The sequence below is a fragment of the Lampris incognitus genome, chromosome 3 (genome assembly GCF_029633865.1).
Source record: "Lampris incognitus isolate fLamInc1 chromosome 3, fLamInc1.hap2, whole genome shotgun sequence".
Lineage (NCBI taxonomy): Eukaryota > Metazoa > Chordata > Actinopteri > Lampriformes > Lampridae > Lampris > Lampris incognitus.
The window spans coordinates 134,028-156,340 of NC_079213.1; the positions used below are offsets into that span (position 1 = coordinate 134,028).

Consider the following 22,313-nt stretch of genomic DNA (forward strand, 5'->3'; position numbering starts at 1 on the left):
TATGGTTAGGGTTGAATGCCAGAGCCAACACATGTCAACTGAGCACCTCCGCCAATGCCCAAGTGCTGGATTAGAAATACCCCAAAGATTACGGTTAGGGATAGAGTTTGATTGGTTAAGTCTAGGGGCAATTTGGGTGTTTATTCGTTACAACTGATCTCCCATTGTCTTATATCTTGATTACTTTATCCCGTTTTAAACTTGAAATGTTGTTGGTGGGGTTTGGAACAATACAAGTGTTTTTTTGTTTTTGTTTTTTAAATTTAATTTTTCTGCAATTGCAATTTAATGTTTTAAGAGTTAAGACTAAGGTTTAGATCAAATTGATGAATTTCTGCACTTTTTTCCTTTTTACCACTCAGAACATGCCCCTTCTCTTGATGCTCCCATGAAAGGAGCATTGAACATCATCTAAGGCACAGAGCTTGTGATTAAACCACTTCTCTGTACCACATTAGCGCTCAGGAAGAAGCACCCCAGCTCATCATCGTGGGTGGCGGAACTCACTTTAGAAAAACATTTCTCACGATAAAACTAAAAGAACTTATCCCCGAAAGTAGGATTAGCTTTTGCTAAACGTAACGGATGGCTCTATATCTTTCGGTTACGGTTGGGGTAAGGGTTTCATCATCTCAGGCAGACAATCGCACAGAGAATACCACAGCAACAGAGACGAACTCTTCGCAGTAGCAGAGCTAACCACGGCAATGGCATTTGTGATGGAAAGTACCAAGCTTCTCAGAGTGAAAGTCTTGGATAAAATTAATGGACGTTTCTTTCTATATGTTTCGCTTAGTGTAAGGGTTTTATCAGCTCAGGCAGACAATCGCACAGAGAATACCACAGCAACAGAGACGAACTCTTCGCAGTAGCCAAGCTAACCACGGCAATGGCATTTCTGATGGAAAGTACCAAGCTTCTCGGAGTGAAAGGCTTAGATAAAATTAATGGACGGCTCTTTATGTTTCGCTTAGTGTAAGGGTTTTATCAGCTCAGGCAGACAATTGCACAGAGAATACCACAGCAACAGACTAACTCTTCGCAGTAGCCAAGCTAACCACGGCAATGGCATTTCTGATGGAAAGTACCAAACTTCTCACAGTAAAAGTTTTGGATAAAATTACTGGACGTTTCTTTCTATACGTTTCGCTTCGTGTAAGGGTTTTATAAGCTCAGACAGACAATCGCACAGAGAATACCACAGCAACAGAGACCAACTCTTTGTAGTAGCCAAGCTAACTATTGCAATGGCATTCCTGATGGAAAGTATCAAGTTTCTTGCAGTGAAAGTTTTGGATAAAATTAATGAACGGCTATTCTACATATTTCACTTACAGTAAGGGTTTTATATGTTCAGTCGGACAATCCCGCAGAAATACAATAGCAACAGAAACTAAGTCTTCGTGGAAGCGAAGCAAACCAAGGCAATGTCATTACTGAGGAAAAGTACCAAGCTTCTCCGAGTGAAAGTCTTGGATAAAATTAATGGACGGCTCTATGTTTCGCTTAGTGTAAGGGTTTTATCAGCTCAGGCAGACAATCGCACAGAGAATACCACAGCAACAGAGACGAACTCTTCGCAGTAGCCAAGCTAACCACGGCAATGGCATTTCTGATGGAAAGTACCAAGCTTCTCGGAGTTAAAGTCTTGGATAAAATTAATGGACGTTTCTTTCTATACGTTTCGCTTAGTGTGAGGGTTTTATCAGCTCAGGCACACAATCGCACAGAGAATACCACAGCAACAGAGATGAACTCTTCGCAGTAGCCAAGCTAACCACGGCAATGGCATTTCTGATAGAAAGTACCAAGCTTCTCGGAGTGAAAGTTTTGGATAAAATTAATGGACAGCTCTTTCTACATGTTTCGCTTAGCGTTAGGGCTTTATCAGCTCAGGCAGTCAATCGCACAGAGAATACCACAGCAACAGAGACGAACTCTTCGCAGTAGCCAAGCTAACCACGGCAATGGCATTTCTGATGGAAAGTACCAAGCTTCTTGGAGTGAAAGGCTTAGATAAAATTAATAGACGGCTCTTTCTAGGTTTTGCTTAGCTTAAGGGTTTTATCAGCTCAGGCAGACAATCGCACAGAGAATACCACAGCAACAGAGACGAACTCTTCGCAGTAGCCAAGCTAACCACAGCAATGGCATTTCTGATGGAAAGTACCAAGCTTCTCGGAGTGAAAGTCTTGGATAAAATTAATGGACGTTTCTTTCTATACGTTTCGCTTAGTGTAAGGGTTTTATAAGCTCAGACAGACAATCGCACAGAGAATACCACAGCAACAGAGACGAACTCTTCGCAGTAGCCAAGCTAACCACGGCAATTGCATTTCTGATGGAAAGTACCAAGCTTCTCGGAGTGAAAGTCTTGGATAAAATTAATCGACGGCTCCATGTTTCGCTTAGTGTAAGGGTTTTATCAGCTCAGGCAGACAATCGCACAGAGAATACCACAGCAACAGAGACGAACTCTTCGCAGTAGCCAAGCTAACCACGGCAATGGCATTTCTGATGGAAAGTACCAAGCTTCTCGGAGTGAAAGACTTAGATAAAATTAATAGACGGCTCTTTCTAGGTTTCGCTTAGTGTAAGGGTTTTATCAGCTCAGGCAGACAATCGCACAGAGAATACCACAGCAACAGAGACGAACTCTTCGCAGTAGCCAAGCTAACCACGGCAATGGCATTTCTGATGGAAAGTACCTAGCTACTCGGAGTGAAAGTTTTGGATAAAATTAATGGACAGCTCTTTCTACATGTTTCGCTTAGCGTTAGGGTTTTATCAGCTCAGGCAGTCAATCGCACAGAGAATACCACAGCAACAGAGACGAACTCTTCGCAGTAGCCAAGCTAACCACGGCAATGGCATTTCTGATGGAAAGTACCAAGCGTCTCGGAGTGAAAGTCTTGGATATAATTAATGGACGGCTCTTTATGTTTCGCTTAGTGTAAGGGTTTTATCAGCTCAGGCAGACAATCGCACAGAGAATACCACAGCAACAGACTAACTCTTCGCAGTAGCCAAGCTAACCACGGCAATGGCATTTCTGATGGAAAGTACCAAACTTCTCACAGTAAAAGTTTTGGATAAAATTACTGGACGTTTCTTTCTATACGTTTCGCTTAGTGTAAGGGTTTTATAAGCTCAGACAGACAATCGCACAGAGAATACCACAGCAACAGAGACCAACTCTTTGTAGTAGCCAAGCTAACTATTGCAATGGCATTCCTGATGGAAAGTATCAAGTTTCTCGCAGTGAAAGTTTTGGATAAAATTAATGAACGGCTATTCTACATATTTCACTTACAGTAAGGGTTTTATATGTTCAGTCGGACAATCCCGCAGAAATACAATAGCAACAGAAACTAAGTCTTCGTGGAAGCGAAGCAAACCAAGGCAATGTCATTACTGAGGAAAAGTACCAAGATTCTCTGAGTGAAAGTTTTGGATAAAATTACTGGACGTTTCTTTCTATACGTTTCGCTTAGTGTAAGGGTTTTATAAGCTCAGAGAGACAATCGCACAGAATACCACAGCAACAGAGACGAACTCTTCGCAGTAGCCAAGCTAACCACGGCAATGGCATTTCTGATGGAAAGTACCAAGCTTCTCGGAGTGAAAGTCTTGGATAAAATTAATGAACGGCTCTATTTTTCGCTTAGTGTAAGGGTTTTATCAGCTCAGGCAGACAATCGCACAGAGAATACCACAGCAACAGAGACGAACTCTTCGCAGTAGCCAAGCTAACCACGGCAATGGCATTTCTGATGGAAAGTACCAAGCTTCTCGGAGTGAAAGTCTTGGATAAAATTAATGGACGTTTCTTTCTATACGTTTCGCTTAGTGTAAGGGTTTTATCAGCTCACGCAGACAATCACACAGAGAATACCACCGCAACAGATACGAACTCTTCGCAGTAGCCAAGCTAACCACGGCAATGGCATTTCTAATGGAAAGTACCAAGCTTCTCGGAGTGAAAGTCTTGGATAAAATTAATGGACAGCTCTTTCTACATGTTTCGCTTAGCGTTAGGGTTTTATCAGCTCAGGCAGTCAATCGCACAGAGAATACCACAGCAACAGAGACGAACTCTTCGCAGTAGCCAAGCTAACCACGGCAATGGCATTTCTGATGGAAAGTACCAAGCTTCTCGGAGTGAAAGACTTAGATAAAATTAATAGACGGCTCTTTCTAGGTTTCGCTTAGTGTAAGGGTTTTATCAGCTCAGGCAGTCAATCGCACAGAGAATACCACAGCAACAGAGACGAACTCTTCGCAGTAGCCAAGCTAACCACGGCAATGGCATTTCTGATGGAAAGTACCAAGCTTCTCGGAGTGAAAGTCTTGGATATAATTAATGGACGACTCTTTATGTTTCGCTTAGTGTAAGGGTTTTATCAGCTCAGGCAGACAATCGCACAGAGAATACCACAGCAACAGACTAACTCTTCGCAGTAGCCAAGCTAACCACGGCAAGGGCATTTCAGATTGAAAATACTAGGTTAACTTTATGGTTAGGGTTGAATGCCAGAGCCAACACATGTCAACTGAGCACCTCCGCCAATGCCCAAGTGCTGGATTAGAAATACCCCAAAGATTACGGTTAGGGATAGAGTTTGATTGGTTAAGTCTAGGGGCAATTTGGGTGTTTATTCGTTACAACTGATCTCCCATTGTCTTATATCTTGATTACTTTATCCCGTTTTAAACTTGAAATGTTGTTGGTGGGGTTTGGAACAATACAAGTGTTTTTTTGTTTTTGTTTTTTAAATTTAATTTTTCTGCAATTGCAATTTAATGTTTTAAGAGTTAAGACTAAGGTTTAGATCAAATTGATGAATTTCTGCACTTTTTTCCTTTTTACCACTCAGAACATGCCCCTTCTCTTGATGCTCCCATGAAAGGAGCATTGAACATCATCTAAGGCACAGAGCTTGTGATTAAACCACTTCTCTGTACCACATTAGCGCTCAGGAAGAAGCACCCCAGCTCATCATCGTGGGTGGCGGAACTCACTTTAGAAAAACATTTCTCACGATAAAACTAAAAGAACTTATCCCCGAAAGTAGGATTAGCTTTTGCTAAACGTAACGGATGGCTCTATATCTTTCGGTTACGGTTGGGGTAAGGGTTTCATCATCTCAGGCAGACAATCGCACAGAGAATACCACAGCAACAGAGACGAACTCTTCGCAGTAGCAGAGCTAACCACGGCAATGGCATTTGTGATGGAAAGTACAAAGCTTCTCAGAGTGAAAGTCTTGGATAAAATTAATGGACGTTTCTTTCTATATGTTTCGCTTAGTGTAAGGGTTTTATCAGCTCAGGCAGACAATCGCACAGAGAATACCACAGCAACAGAGACGAACTCTTCGCAGTAGCCAAGCTAACCACGGCAATGGCATTTCTGATGGAAAGTACCAAGCTTCTCGGAGTGAAAGGCTTAGATAAAATTAATGGACGGCTCTTTATGTTTCGCTTAGTGTAAGGGTTTTATCAGCTCAGGCAGACAATCGCACAGAGAATACCACAGCAACAGACTAACTCTTCGCAGTAGCCAAGCTAACCACGGCAATGGCATTTCTGATGGAAAGTACCAAACTTCTCACAGTAAAAGTTTTGGATAAAATTACTGGACGTTTCTTTCTATACGTTTCGCTTAGTGTAAGGGTTTTATAAGCTCAGACAGACAATCGCACAGAGAATACCACAGCAACAGAGACCAACTCTTTGTAGTAGCCAAGCTAACTATTGCAATGGCATTCCTGATGGAAAGTATCAAGTTTCTTGCAGTGAAAGTTTTGGATAAAATTAATGAACGGCTATTCTACATATTTCACTTACAGTAAGGGTTTTATATGTTCAGTCGGACAATCCCGCAGAAATACAATAGCAACAGAAACGAAGTCTTCGTGGAAGCGAAGCAAACCAAGGCAATGTCATTACTGAGGAAAAGTACCAAGCTTCTCCGAGTGAAAGTCTTGGATAAAATTAATGGACGGCTCTATGTTTCGCTTAGTGTAAGGGTTTTATCAGCTCAGGCAGACAATCGCACAGAGAATACCACAGCAACAGAGACGAACTCTTCGCAGTAGCCAAGCTAACCACGGCAATGGCATTCCTGATGGAAAGTACCAAGCTTCTCGGAGTGAAAGACTTAGATAAAATTAATAGACGGCTCTTTCTAGGTTTTGCTTAGTGTAAGGGTTTTATCAGCTCAGGCAGACAATCGCACAGAGAATACCACAGCAACAGAGACGAACTCTTCGCAGTAGCATAGCTAACCACGGCAATGGCATTTTTGATGGAAAGTACCAAGCTTCTCGGAGTTAAAGTCTTGGATAAAATTAATGGACGTTTCTTTCTATACGTTTCGCTTAGTGTGAGGGTTTTATCAGCTCAGGCACACAATCGCACAGATAATACCACAACAACAGAGATGAACTCTTCGCAGTAGCCAAGCTAACCACGGCAATGGCATTTCTGATATAAAGTACCAAGCTTCTCGGAGTGAAAGTTTTGGATAAAATTAATGGACAGCTCTTTCTACATGTTTCGCTTAGCGTTAGGGCTTTATCAGCTCAGGCAGTCAATCGCACAGAGAATACCACAGCAACAGAGACGAACTCTTCGCAGTAGCCAAGCTAACCACGGCAATGGCATTTCTGATGGAAAGTACCAAGCTTCTCGGAGTGAAAGGCTTAGATAAAATTAATAGACGGCTCTTTCTAGGTTTTGCTTAGCTTAAGGGTTTTATCAGCTCAGGCAGACAATCGCACAGAGAATACCATAGCAACAGAGATGAACTCTTCGCAGTAGCCAAGCTAACCACAGCAATGGCATTTCTGATGGAAAGTACCAAGCTTCTCGGAGTGAAAGTCTTTGATAAAATTAATGGACGTTTCTTTCTATACGTTTCGCTTAGTGTAAGGGTTTTATCAGCTCAGGCAGACAATGACACAGAGAATACCACAGCAACAGAGATGAACTCTTCGCAGTAGCCAAGCTAACCACGGCAATGGCATTTCTGATGGAAAGTACCAAGCTTCTCGGAGTGAAAGTCTTGGATATAATTAATGGACGGCTCTTTATGTTTCGCTTAGTGTAAGGGTTTTATCAGCTCAGGCAGACAATCGCACAGAGAATACCACAGCAACAGAGACTAACTCTTCGCAGTAGCCAGGCTAACCACGGCAATGGCATTTCTGATGGAAAGTACCGAGCTACTCGGAGTGAAAGTTTTGGATAAAATTAATGGACAGCTCTTTCTACATGTTTCGCTTAGCGTTAGGGTTTTATCAGCTCAGGCAGTCAATCGCACAGAGAATACCACAGCAACAGAGACGAACTCTTCGCAGTAGCCAAGCTAACCACGGCAATGGCATTTCTGATGGAAATGCCCAAGCTTCTCGGAGTGAAAGACTTAGATAAAATTAATAGACGGCTCTTTCTAGGTTTCGCTTAGTGTAAGGGTTTTATCAGCTCAGGCAGACAATCGCACAGAGAATACCACAGCAACAGAGACGAACTCTTCGCAGTAGCCAAGCTAACCACGGCAATGGCATTTCTGATGGAAAGTACCAAGCTTCTCGGAGTGAAAGTCTTGGATATAATTAATGGACGGCTCTTTATGTTTCGCTTAGTGTAAGGGTTTTATCAGCTCAGGCAGACAATCGCACAGAGAATACCACAGCAACAGACTAACTCTTCGCAGTAGCCAAGCTAACCACGGCAATGGCATTTCTGATGGAAAGTACCAAACTTCTCACAGTAAAAGTTTTGGATAAAATTACTGGACGTTTCTTTCTATACGTTTCGCTTCGTGTAAGGGTTTTATAAGCTCAGACAGACAATCGCACAGAGAATACCACAGCAACAGAGACCAACTCTTTGTAGTAGCCAAGCTAACTATTGCAATGGCATTCCTGATGGAAAGTATCAAGTTTCTTGCAGTGAAAGTTTTGGATAAAATTAATGAACGGCTATTCTACATATTTCACTTACAGTAAGGGTTTTATATGTTCAGTCGGACAATCCCGCAGAAATACAATAGCAACAGAAACTAAGTCTTCGTGGAAGCGAAGCAAACCAAGGCAATGTCATTACTGAGGAAAAGTACCAAGCTTCTCCGAGTGAAAGTCTTGGATAAAATTAATGGACGGCTCTATGTTTCGCTTAGTGTAAGGGTTTTATCAGCTCAGGCAGACAATCACACAGAGAATACCACAGCAACAGAGACGAACTCTTCGCAGTAGCCAAGCTAACCACGGCAATGGCCTTTCTGATGGAAAGTACCAAGCTTCTCGGAGTGAAAGACTTAGATAAAATTAATAGACGGCTCTTTATGTTTCGCTTAGTGTAAGGGTTTTATCAGCTCAGGCAGACAATCGCACAGAGAATACCACAGCAACAGAGACGAACTCTTCGCAGTAGCCAAGCTAACCACGGCAATGGCATTTCTGATGGAAAGTACCAAACTTCTCACTGTAAAAGTTTTGGATAAAATTACTGGACGTTTCTTTCTATACGTTTCGCTTAGTGTAAGGGTTTTATAAGCTCAGACAGACAATCGCAAAGAGAATACCACAGCAACAGAGACCAACTCTTTGTAGTAGCCAAGCTAACTATTGCAATGGCATTCCTGATGGAAAGTATCAAGTTTCTTGCAGTGAAAGTTTTGGATAAAATTAATGAACGGCTATTCTACATATTTCACTTACAGTAAGGGTTTTATATGTTCAGTCGGACAATCCCGCAGAAATACAATAGCAACAGAAACTAAGTCTTCGTGGAAGCGAAGCAAACCAAGGCAATGTCATTACTGAGGAAAAGTACCAAGCTTCTCCGAGTGAAAGTCTTGGATAAAATTAATGGACGGCTCTATGTTTCGCTTAGTGTAAGGGTTTTATCAGCTCAGGCAGACAATCACACAGAGAATACCACAGCAACAGAGACGAACTCTTCGCAGTAGCCAAGCTAACCACGGCAATGGCCTTTCTGATGGAAAGTACCAAGCTTCTCGGAGTGAAAGACTTAGATAAAATTAATAGACGGCTCTTTATGTTTCGCTTAGTGTAAGGGTTTTATCAGCTCAGGCAGACAATCGCACAGAGAATACCACAGCAACAGAGACGAACTCTTCGCAGTAGCCAAGCTAACCACGGCAATGGCATTTCTGATGGAAAGTACCAAACTTCTCACTGTAAAAGTTTTGGATAAAATTACTGGACGTTTCTTTCTATACGTTTCGCTTAGTGTAAGGGTTTTATAAGCTCAGACAGACAATCGCACAGAGAATACCACAGCAACAGAGACCAACTCTTTGTAGTAGCCAAGCTAACTATTGCAATGGCATTCCTGATGGAAAGTATCAAGTTTCTTGCAGTGAAAGTTTGGGATAAAATTAATGAACGGCTATTCTACATATTTCACTTACAGTAAGGGTTTTATATGTTCAGTCGGACAATCCCGCAGAAATACAATAGCAACAAAAACTAAGTCTTCGTGGAAGCGAAGCAAACCAAGGCAATGTCATTACTGAGGAAAAGTACCAAGCTTCTCCGAGTGAAAGTCTTGGATAAAATTAATGGACGGCTCTATGTTTCGCTTAGTGTAAGGGTTTTATCAGCTCAGGCAGACAATCGCACAGAGAATACCACAGCAACAGAGACGAACTCTTCGCAGTAGCCAAGCTAACCACGGCAATGGCATTCCTGATGGAAAGTACCAAGCTTCTCGGAGTGAAAGACTTAGATAAAATTAATAGACGGCTCTTTCTAGGTTTTGCTTAGTGTAAGGGTTTTATCAGCTCAGGCAGACAATCGCACAGAGAATACCACAGCAACAGAGACGAACTCTTCGCAGTAGCATAGCTAACCACGGCAATGGCATTTTTGATGGAAAGTACCAAGCTTCTCGGAGTTAAAGTCTTGGATAAAATTAATGGACGTTTCTTTCTATACGTTTCGCTTAGTGTGAGGGTTTTATCAGCTCAGGCACACAATCGCACAGAGAATACCACAGCAACAGAGATGAACTCTTCGCAGTAGCCAAGCTAACCACGGCAATGGCATTTCTGATAAAAAGTACCAAGCTTCTCGGAGTGAAAGTTTTGGATAAAATTAATGGACAGCTCTTTCTACATGTTTCGCTTAGCGTTAGGGCTTTATCAGCTCAGGCAGTCAATCGCACAGAGAATACCACAGCAACAGAGACGAACTCTTCGCAGTAGCCAAGCTAACCACGGCAATGGCATTTCTGATGGAAAGTACCAAGCTTCTCGGAGTGAAAGTGTTGGATAAAATTAATGGACGTTTCTTTCTATACGTTTCGCTTAGTGTAAGGTTTTTATCAGCTCAGGCAGACAATGACAGAGAGAATACCACAGCAACAGAGACGAACTCTTCGCAGTAGCCAAGCTAACCACGGCAATTGCATTTCTGATGGAAAGTACCAAGCTTCTCGGAGTGAAAGTCTTTGATAAAATTAATGGACGGCTCTATGTTTCGCTTAGTGTAAGGGTTTTATCAGCTCAGGCAGAAAATCGCACAGAGAATACCACAGCAACAGAGACGAACTCTTCGCAGTAGCCAAGCTAACCACGGCAATGGCATTGCTGATGGAAAGTACCAAGCTTCTCGGAGTAAAAGACTTGGATAAAATTAATGGACGGCTCTTTCTAGGTTTCGCTTAGTGTAAGGGTTTTATCAGCTCAGTCAGACAATCGCACAGAGAATACCACAGCAACAGAGACGAACTCTTCGCAGTAGCCAAGCTAACCACGGCAATGGCATTTCTGATGGAAAGTACCAAGCTTCTCGGAGTAAAAGTCTTGGATAAAATTAATGGACGTTTCTTTCTATACGTTTCGCTTAGTGTGAGGGTTTTATCAGCTCAGGCAGACAATCGCACAGAGAATACCACAGCAACAGAGATGAACTCTTCGCAGTAGCCAAGCTAACCACGGCAATGGCATTTCTGATGGAAAGTACCAAGCTTCTCGGAGTGAAAGTCTTGGATAAAATTAATGGCCGGCTCTATGTTTCGCTTAGTGTAAGGGTTTTATCAGCTCAGGCAGACAATCGCACAGAGAATACCACAGCAACAGAGACGAACTCTTCGCAGTAGCCAAGCTAACCACGGCAATGGCATTTCTGATGGAAAGTACCAAGCTTCTCGGAGTGAAAGTCTTGGATAAAATTAATGGACGTTTCTTTCTATACGTTTCGCTTAGTGTAAGGGTTTTATCAGCTCAGGCAGACAATCACACAGAGAATACCACCGCAACAGAGACGAACTCTTCGCAGTAGCCAAGGTAACCACGGCAATGGCATTTCTGATGGAAAGTACCAAGCTTCTCGGAGTGAAAGTCTTGCATAAAATTAATGGACGGCTCTTTATGTTTCGCTTAGTGTAAGGGTTTTATCAGCTCAGGCAGACAATCGCACAGAGAATACCACAGCAACAGAGACGAACTCTTCGCAGTAGCCAAGCTAACCACGGCAATGGCATTTCTGATGGAAAGTACATAGCTAATCGGAGTGAAAGTTTTGGATAAAATTAATGGACGGCTCTTTATGTTTCGCTTATTGTAAGGGTTTTATCAGCTCAGGCAGACAATCGCACAGAGAATACCACAGCAACAGAGACGAACTCTTCGCAGTAGCCAAGCTAACCACGGCAATGGCATTTCTGATGGAAAGTACCAAGCTTCTCGGAGTGAAAGTCTTGGATATAATTAATGGACGGCTCTTTATGTTTCGCTTGGTGTAAGGGTTTTATCAGCTCAGGCAGACAATCGCACAGAGAATACCAGAACAACAGACCAACTCTTCGCAGTAGCCAAGCTAACCACGGCAATGGCATTTCTGATGGAAAGTACCAAACTTCTCACAGTAAAAGTTTTGGATAAAATTACTGGACGTTTCCTTCTATACGTTTCGCTTAGTGTAAGGGTTTTATAAGCTCAGACAGACAATCGCACAGAGAATACCACAGCAACAGAGACCAACTCTTTGTAGTAGCCAAGCTAACTATTGCAATGGCATTCCTGATGGAAAGTATCAAGTTTCTTGCAGTAAAAGTTTTGGATAAAATTAATGAACGGCTATTCTACATATTTCACTTACAGTAAGGGTTTTATATGTTCAGTCGGACAATCCCGCAGAAATACAATAGCAACAGAAACTAACTCTTCGTGGAAGCGAAGCAAACCAAGACAATGTCATTACTGAGGAAAAGCATAAAGATTCTCTGAGTGAAAGTTTTGGATAAAATTACTGGGCAGCGCTTTCCACATATTTCGCTTAGTGTAAGGGTTTTATCAGCTCAGGCAGACAATCACACAGAGAATACCACAGCAACAGAGACGAACTCTTCGCAGTAGCCAAGCTAACCACGGCAATGGCCTTTCTGATGGAAAGTACCAAGCTTCTCGGAGTGAAAGACTTAGATAAAATTAATAGACGGCTCTTTATGTTTCGCTTAGTGTAAGGGTTTTATCAGCTCAGGCAGACAATCGCACAGAGAATACCACAGCAACAGAGACGAACTCTTCGCAGTAGCCAAGCTAACCACGGCAATGGCATTTCTGATGGAAAGTACCAAACTTCTCACTGTAAAAGTTTTGGATAAAATTACTGGACGTTTCTTTCTATACGTTTCGCTTAGTGTAAGGGTTTTATAAGCTCAGACAGACAATCGCACAGAGAATACCACAGCAACAGAGACCAACTCTTTGTAGTAGCCAAGCTAACTATTGCAATGGCATTCCTGATGGAAAGTATCAAGTTTCTTGCAGTGAAAGTTTTGGATAAAATTAATGAACGGCTATTCTACATATTTCACTTACAGTAAGGGTTTTATATGTTCGGTCGGACAATCCCGCAGAAATACAATAGCAACAGAAACTAACTCTTCGTGGAAGCGAAGCAAACCAAGGCAATGTCATTACCGAGGAAAAGTATCAAGATTCTTTGACTGAAAAGTTTTGGATAAAATTACTGGACAGCTCTTTCCACATATTTCGCTTAGTGTAAGGGTTTTATCAGCTTAGGCAGACAATGACAGAGAATACCACAGCAACAGAGATGAACTCTTCGCAGTAGCGTAGCTAACCACGGCAATGGCATTTCTGATGGAAAGTACCAAGCTTCTCAATGTAAAAGTTTTGGATAAAATTAATGGACAGCTCTTTCTACATGTTTCGCTTAGCGTTAGGGTTTTATCAGCTCAGGCAGTCAATCGCACAGAGAATACCACAGCAACAGAGACGAACTCTTCGCAGTAGCCAAGCTAACCACGGCAATGGCATTTCTGATGATAAGTACCAAGCTTCTCGGAGTGAAAGACTTGTATAAAATTAATGGACGGCTCTTTCTAGGTTCCGCTTAGTGTAAGGGTTTTATCAGCTCAGTCAGACAATCGCACAGAGAATACCACAGCAACAGAGACGAACTCTTCGCAGTAGCCAAGCTAACCACGGCAATGGCATTTCTGATGGAAAGTAGGAAGCTTCTCGGAGTGAAAGTTTTGGATAAAATTAATGGACGGCTCTTTCTACATGTTTCGCTTAGCGTTTTGTCAGCTCAGGCAGTCAATCGCACAGAGAATACCACAGCAACAGAGACCAACTCTTCGCGGTAGCCAAGCTAACCACGGCAAGGGCATTTCAGATTGAAAATACTAGGTTAACTTTATGGTTAGGGTTGAATGCCAGAGCCAACACATGTCAACTGAGCACCTCCGCCATACCCTAGTGCTGGATTAGAAATACCCCAAAGATTACGGTTAGGGATAGAGTTTGATTGGTTAAGTCTAGGGGCAATTTGGGTGTTTATTCGTTACAACTGATCTCCCATTGTCTTATATCTTGATTACTTTATCCCGTTTTAAACTTGAAATGTTGTTGGTGGGGTTTGGAACAATACAAGTGTTTTTTTGTTTTTGTTTTTTAAATTTAATTTTTCTGCAATTGCAATTTAATGTTTTAAGAGTTAAGACTAAGGTTTAGATCAAATTGATGAATTTCTGCACTTTTTTCCTTTTTACCACTCAGAACATGCCCCTTCTCTTGATGCTCCCATGAAAGGAACATTGAACATCATCTAAGGACAGAGCTTGTGATTAAACCACTTCTCTGTACCACATTAGCGCTCAGGAAGAAGCACCCCAGCTCATCATCGTGGGTGGCGGAACTCACTTTAGAAAAACATTTCTCACGATGAAACTAAAAGAACTTATCCCCGAAAGTACGATTAGGTTTTGCTAAACGTAACGGATGGCTCTATATCTTTCGGTTACGGTTGGGGTAAGGGTTTCATCATCTCAGGCAGACAATCGCACAGAGAATACCACAGCAACAGCGACGAACTCTTCACAGTAGCAGAGCTAACCACGGCAATAGCATTCCTGATGGAAAGTATCAAGTTTCTTGCAGTAAAAGTTTTGGATAAAATTAATGAACGGCTATTCTACATATTTCACTTACAGTAAGGGTTTTATATGTTCAGTCGGACAATCCCGCAGAAATACAATAGCAACAGAAACTAGCTCTTCGTGGAAGCGAAGCAAACCAAGACAATGTCATTACTGAGGAAAAGTATAAAGATTCTCTGAGTGAAAGTTTTGGATAAAATTACTGGACAGCTCTTTCCACATATTTCGCTTAGTGTAAGGGTTTTAGCAGCTCAGGCAGACAATCGCACAGAGAATACCACAGGAACAGAGACGAACTCTTCGCAGTAGCCAAGCTAACCACGGCAATGGCATTTCTGATGGAAAGTACCAAGCTACTCGGAGTGAAAGTTTTGGATAAAATTAATGGACAGCTCTTTCTACATATTTCGCTTAGTGTAAGGGTTTTATCAGCTCAGGCAGACAATCGCACAGAGAATACCACAGGAACAGAGACGAACTCTTCGCAGTAGCCAAGCTAACCACGGCAATGGCATTTCAGATGGAAAGTACCAAGCTTCTCGGAGTGAAAGTCTTGGATAATATTAATGGACGGCTCTTTATGTTTCGCTTAGTGTAAGGGTTTTATCAGCTCAGGCAGAATATCGCACAGAGAATACCACAGCAACAGAGACGAACTCTTCGCAGTAGCCAAGCTAACCACGGCAATGGCATTTCTGATGGAAAGTACGAAGCTTCTCGGAGAGAAAGACTTGGATAAAATTAATAGACGGCTCTTTCTAGGTTTCGCTTAGTGTAAGGGTTTTATCAGCTCAGGCAGACAATCGCACAGTGAATACCACAGCAACAGAGATGAACTCTTCGCAGTAGCCAAGCTAACCACGGCAATGGCATTTCTGATGGAAAGTACCAAGCTTCTCGGAGTGAAAGTCTTGGATAAAATTAATGGACGTTTCTTTCTATACGTTTCGCTTAGTGTAAGGGTTTTATCAGCTCAGGCAGAAAATCACACAGAGAATACCACAGCAACAGAGACGAGCTCTTCGCAGTAGCCAAGCTAACCACGGCAATGGCATTTCTGATGGAAAGTACCAAGCTTCTCGGAGTGAAAGTCTTGGATAAAATTAATGGACGGCTCTTTCTACATGTTTCGCTTAGCGTTAGGGTTTTATCAGCTCAGGCAGACAATCGCACAGAGAATACCACAGCAACAGAGACGAACTCTTCGCAGTAGCCAAGCTAACCACGGCAATGGCATTTCTGATGGAAAGTACCAAGCTTCTCAGAGTGAAAGTTTTGGATAAAATTAATGGACAGCTCTTTCTCCATGTTTCGCTTAGCGTTAGGGTTTTATCAGCTCAGGCAGTCAATCGCATAGAGAATACCACAGCAACAGAGACGAACTCTTCGCAGTAGCCAAGCTAACCGCGGCAATGGCATTTCTGATGGAAAGTACCAAGCTTCTCGGAGTGAAAGGCTTAGATAAAATTAATAGACGGCTCTTTCTAGGTTTTGCTTAGCTTAAGGGTTTTATCAGCTCAGGCAGACAATCGCACAGAGAATACCACAGCAACAGAGACGAACTCTTCGCAGTAGCCAAGCTAACCACGGCAATGGCATTTCTGATGGAAAGTACCAAGCTTCTCGGAGTGAAAGTGTTGGATAAAATTAATGGACGTTTCTTTCTATACGTTTCGCTTAGTGTAAGGTTTTTATCAGCTCAGGCAGACAATGACAGAGAGAATACCACAGCAACAGAGACGAACTCTTCGCAGTAGCCAAGCTAACCACGGCAATTGCATTTCTGATGGAAAGTACCAAGCTTCTCGGAGTGAAAGTCTTTGATAAAATTAATGGACGGCTCTATGTTTCGCTTAGTGTAAGGGTTTTATCAGCTCAGGCAGAAAATCGCACAGAGAATACCACAGCAACAGAGACGAACTCTTCGCAGTAGCCAAGCTAACCACGGCAATGGCATTTCTGATGGAAAGTACCAAGCTTCTCGGAGTGAAAGTCTTGGATAAAATTAATGGCCGGCTCTATGTTTCGCTTAGTGTAAGGGTTTTATCAGCTCAGGCAGACAATCGCACAGAGAATACCACAGCAACAGAGACGAACTCTTCGCAGTAGCCAAGCTAACCACGGCAATGGCATTTCTGATGGAAAGTACCAAGCTTCTCGGAGTGAAAGTCTTGGATAAAATTAATGGACGTTTCTTTCTATACGTTTCGCTTAGTGTAAGGGTTTTATCAGCTCAGGCAGACAATCACACAGAGAATACCACCGCAACAGAGACGAACTCTTCGCAGTAGCCAAGGTAACCACGGCAATGGCATTTCTGATGGAAAGTACCAAGCTTCTCGGAGTGAAAGTCTTGCATAAAATTAATGGACGGCTCTTTATGTTTCGCTTAGTGTAAGGGTTTTATCAGCTCAGGCAGACAATCGCACAGAGAATACCACAGCAACAGAGACGAACTCTTCGCAGTAGCCAAGCTAACCACGGCAATGGCATTTCTGATGGAAAGAACCTAGCTACTCGGAGTGAAAGTTTTGGATAAAATTAATGGACAGCTCTTTCTACATGTTTCGCTTAGCGTTAGGGTTTTATCAGCTCAGGCAGTCAATCGCACAGAGAATACCACAGCAACAGAGACGAACTCTTCGCAGTAGCCAAGCTAACCACGGCAATGGCATTTCTGATGGAAAGTACATAGCTAATCGGAGTGAAAGTTTTGGATAAAATTAATGGACGGCTCTTTATGTTTCGCTTATTGTAAGGGTTTTATCAGCTCAGGCAGACAATCGCACAGAGAATACCACAGCAACAGAGACGAACTCTTCGCAGTAGCCAAGCTAACCACGGCAATGGCATTTCTGATGGAAAGTACCAAGCTTCTCGGAGTGAAAGTCTTGGATATAATTAATGGACGGCTCTTTATGTTTCGCTTGGTGTAAGGGTTTTATCAGCTCAGGCAGACAATCGCACAGAGAATACCAGAACAACAGACCAACTCTTCGCAGTAGCCAAGCTAACCACGGCAATGGCATTTCTGATGGAAAGTACCAAACTTCTCACAGTAAAAGTTTTGGATAAAATTACTGGACGTTTCCTTCTATACGTTTCGCTTAGTGTAAGGGTTTTATAAGCTCAGACAGACAATCGCACAGAGAATACCACAGCAACAGAGACCAACTCTTTGTAGTAGCCAAGCTAACTATTGCAATGGCATTCCTGATGGAAAGTATCAAGTTTCTTGCAGTAAAAGTTTTGGATAAAATTAATGAACGGCTATTCTACATATTTCACTTACAGTAAGGGTTTTATATGTTCAGTCGGACAATCCCGCAGAAATACAATAGCAACAGAAACTAACTCTTCGTGGAAGCGAAGCAAACCAAGACAATGTCATTACTGAGGAAAAGCATAAAGATTCTCTGAGTGAAAGTTTTGGATAAAATTACTGGGCAGCGCTTTCCACATATTTCGCTTAGTGTAAGGGTTTTATCAGCTCAGGCAGACAATCGCACAGAGAATACCACCGCAACAGAGACGAACTCTTCGCAGTAGCCAAGCTAACCACGGCAATGGCATTTCTGGTGGAAAGTACCAAGCTACTCGGAGAGAAAGTTTTGGATAAAATTAATGGACAGCTCTTTCTACATATTTCGCTTAGCGTTAGGGTTTTATCAGCTCAGGCAGACAATCACACAGAGAATACCACCGCAACAGAGACGAACTCTTCGCAGCAGCCAAGCTAACCACGGCAATAGCATTTCTGATGGAAAGTACCTAGCTACTCGGAGTGAAAGTTTTGGATAAAATTAATGGACAGCTCTTTCTACATGTTTCGCTTAGCGTTAGGGTTTTATCAGCTCAGGCAGTCAATCGCACAGAGAATACCACAGCAACAGAGACCAACTCTTCGCGGTAGCCAAGCTAACCAGGGCAAGGGCCTTTCAGATTGAAAATACTAGGTTAACTTTATGGTTAGGGTTGAATGCCAGAGCCAACACATGTCAACTGAGCACCTCCGCCAATGCCCAAGTGCTGGAAAGAAATACCCCAAAGATTACGGTTAGGGATAGAGTTTGATTGGTTAAGTTTAGGGGCAATTTGGGTGTTTATTCGTTACAACTGATCTCCCATTGTCTTATATCTTGATTACTTTATCCCGTTTTAAACTTAAAATGTTGTTGGTGGGGTTTGGAACAGTACAAGTGTTTTTTTTTTTAATTGAACTTTTCTGCAATTGCAATTTAATGTTTTAAGAGTTAAGACTAAGGTTTAGATCAAATTGATGAATTTCTGCAATTTTTTCCTTTTTACCACTCAGAACATGCCCCTTCTCTTGATGCTCCCATGAAAGGAACATTGAACATCATCTAAGGCACAGAGATTGTGATTAAACCACTTCTCTGTACCAGCTTAGCGCTGAGGAAGAAGCACCCCAGCTCATCATCATGGGCGGTGGAGCTCACTTTAGAAAAACATTTCTCACGATAAAACTAAAGAACTTATCCCCGAAAGGAGGATTAGGTTTTGCTAAACGTAACGGATGGCTCTATATCTTTCGGTTACGGTTAGGGTAAGGGTTTCATCTGCCCTGGCACACAATCCTAGAGAGAATACCACAGCAAGACACCAACTCGTCGCAGTAGCCAAGCTAACCACGGCAATGGCATTTCTGATGGAAAGTACTAAACTTCTCGGAGTGAAAGTCTTGGATAAAATTAATGGAGGGCGCTTTCTAGGTTTCGCTTAGTGTAAGGGTTTTATCAGCTCAGGCAGACAATCACACAGAGAATACCACCGCAACAGAGACGAACTCTTCGCAGTAGCCAAGCTAACCACGGCAATGGCATTTCAGATGGAAAGTACCAAGCTTCTCGGAGTGAAAGTCTTGGATAATATTAATGGACGGCTCTTTATGTTTCGCTTAGTGTAAGGGTTTTATCAGCTCAGGCAGACAATCGCACAGAGAATACCACAGCAACAGAGACGAACTCTTCGCAGTAGCCAAGCTAACCACGGCAATGGCATTTCAGATGGAAAGTACCAAGCTTCTCGGAGAGAAAGACTTGGATAAAATTAATAGACGGCTCTTTCTAGGTTTCGCTTAGTGTAAGGGTTTTATCAGCTCAGGCAGACAATCGCACAGAGAATACCACAGCAACAGAGATGAACTCTTCGCAGTAGCCAAGCTAACCACGGCAATGGCATTTCTGATGGAAAGTACCAAGCTTCTCGGAGTGAAAGTCTTGGATAAAATTAATGGACGTTTCTTTCTATACGTTTCGCTTAGCGTAAGGGTTTTATCAGCTCAGGCAGAAAATCACACAGAGAATACCACAGCAACAGAGACGAACTCTTCGCAGTAGCCAAGCTAACCACGGCAATGGCATTGCTGATGGAAAGTACCAAGCTTCTCGGAGTGAAAGTCTTGGATAAAATTAATGGACGTTTCTTTCTATACGTTTCGCTTAGTGTAAGGGTTTTATCAGCTCAGGCAGACAATCACACAGAGAATACCACCGCAACAGAGACGAACTCTTCGCAGTAGCCAAGCTAACCACGGCAATGGCATTTCTGATGGAAAGTACCAAGCTTCTCGGAGTGAAAGTCTTGGATAAAATTAATGGACGGCTCTTTATGTTTCGCTTAGTGTAAGGGTTTTATCAGCTCAGGCAGACAATCGCACAGAGAATACCACAGCAACAGAGACGAACTCTTCGCAGTAGCCAAGCTAACCACGGCAATGGCATTTCTGATGGAAAGTACCAAGCTTCTCGGAGTGAAAGTCTTGGATATAATTAATGGACGGCTCTTTATGTTTCGCTTCGTGTAAGGGTTTTATCAGCTCAGGCAGACAATCGCACAGAGAATACCACAGCAACAGACCAACTCTTCACAGTAGCCAAGCTAACCACGGCAATGGCATTTCTGATGGAAAGTACCAAACTTCTCACAGTAAAAGTTTTGGATATAATTACTGGACGTTTCTTTCTATACGTTTCGCTTAGTGTAAGGGTTTTATAAGCTCAGACAGACAATCGCACAGAGAATACCACAGCAACAGAGACCAACTCTTTGTAGTAGCCAAGCTAACTATTGCAATAGCATTCCTGATGGAAAGTATCAAGTTTCTTGCAGTAAAAGTTTTGGATAAAATTAATGAACGGCTATTCTACATATTTCACTTACAGTAAGGGTTTTATATGTTCAGTCGGACAATCCCGCAGAAATGCAATAGCAACAGAAACTAACTCTTCGTGGAAGCGAAGCAAACCAAGACAATGTCATTACTGAGGAAAAGTATAAAGATTCTCTGAGTGAAAGTTTTGGATAAAATTACTGGACAGCTCTTTCCACATATTTCGCTTAGTGCAAGGGTTTTATCAGCTCAGGCAGACAATCGCACAGAGAATACCACAGGAACAGAGACGAACTCTTCGCAGTAGCCAAGCTAACCACGGCAATGGCATTTCTGATGGAAAGTACCAAGCTACTCGGAGTGAAAGTTTTGGATAAAATTAATGGACAGCTCTTTCTACATATTTCGCTTAGCGTTAGGGTTTTATCAGCTCAGGCAGACAATCACACAGAGAATACCACCGCAACAGAGACGAACTCTTCGCAGTAGCCAAGCTAACCACGGCAATGGCATTTCAGATGGAAAGTACCAAGCTTCTCGGAGTGAAAGGCTTAGATAAAATTAATAGACGGCTCTTTATGTTTCGCTTAGTGTAAGGGTTTTATCAGCTCAGGCAGACAATCGCACAGAGAATACCACAGCAACAGAGACGAACTCTTCGCAGTAGCCAAGCTAACCACGGCAATGGCATTTCTGATGGAAAGTACGAAGCTTCTCGGAGAGAAAGACTTGGATAAAATTAATAGACGGCTCTTCCTAGGTTTCGCTTAGTGTAAGGGTTTTATCAGCTCAGGCAGACAATCGCACAGATAATACCACAGCAACAGAGATGAACTCTTCGCAGTAGCCAAGCTAACCACGGCAATGGCATTTCTGATGGAAAGTACCAAGCTTCTCGGAGTGAAAGTCTTGGATAAAATTAATGGACGTTTCTTTCTATACGTTTCGCTTAGTGTAAGGGTTTTATCAGCTCAGGCAGAAAATCACACAGAGAATACCACAGCAACAGAGACGAACTCTTCGCAGTAGCCAAGCTAACCACGGCAATGGCATTTCTGATGGAAAGTACCAAGCTTCTCGGAGTGAAAGTCTTGGATAAAATTAATGGACGGCTCTTTATGTTTCGCTTAGTGTGAGGGTTTTATCAGCTCAGGCAAACAATCGCACAGAGAATACCACAGCAACAGAGACGAACTCTTCGCAGTAGCCAAGCTAACCACGGCAATGGCATTTCTGATGGAAAGTACCAAGCTTCTCGGAGTGAAAGTCTTAGATAAAATTAATGGACGTTTCTTTCTATACGTTTCGCTTAGTGTAAGGGTTTTATCAGCTCAGGCAGACAATCACACAGAGAATACCACCGCAACAGAGACGAACTCTTCGCAGTAGCCAAGCTAACCACGGCAATGGCATTTCTGATGGAAAGTACCAAGCTTCTCGGAGTGAAAGTCTTGGATAAAATTAATGGACGGCTCTTTATGTTTCGCTTAGTGTAAGGGTTTTATCAGCTCAGGCAGACAATCGCACAGAGAATACCACAGCAACAGAGACGAACTCTTCGCAGTAGCCAAGCTAACTACGGCAATGGCATTTCTGATGGAAAGTACCAAGCTTCTCGGAGTGAAAGTCTTGGATATAATTGATGGACGGCTCTTTATGTTTCGCTTCGTGTAAGGGTTTTATCAGCTCAGGCAGACAATCGCACAGAGAATACCACAGCAACAGACCAACTCTTCGC

The 22,313-nt window shown here is 42.5% G+C and overlaps 4 non-coding genes across 4 annotated transcripts; all 4 read right to left on the reverse strand.

The window, feature by feature from the left end:
* Nucleotides 1-353: 353 nt before the first annotated feature.
* On the reverse strand, nt 354-566 carry LOC130110878 (small nucleolar RNA U3). The gene has a single exon (XR_008810091.1). It is a non-coding gene; the product is annotated as a small nucleolar RNA U3 (small nucleolar RNA).
* Nucleotides 567-4,868: 4,302 nt separating this feature from the next.
* LOC130110879 (small nucleolar RNA U3) lies at nt 4,869-5,081 on the reverse strand. Its single transcript, XR_008810092.1, has one exon. It is a non-coding gene; the product is annotated as a small nucleolar RNA U3 (small nucleolar RNA).
* Nucleotides 5,082-14,053: 8,972 nt separating this feature from the next.
* On the reverse strand, nt 14,054-14,265 carry LOC130110884 (small nucleolar RNA U3). The gene has a single exon (XR_008810097.1). It is a non-coding gene; the product is annotated as a small nucleolar RNA U3 (small nucleolar RNA).
* Nucleotides 14,266-18,748: 4,483 nt separating this feature from the next.
* Nucleotides 18,749-18,960, reverse strand: LOC130110888 (small nucleolar RNA U3). Its single transcript, XR_008810101.1, has one exon. It is a non-coding gene; the product is annotated as a small nucleolar RNA U3 (small nucleolar RNA).
* Nucleotides 18,961-22,313: the final 3,353 nt, after the last annotated feature.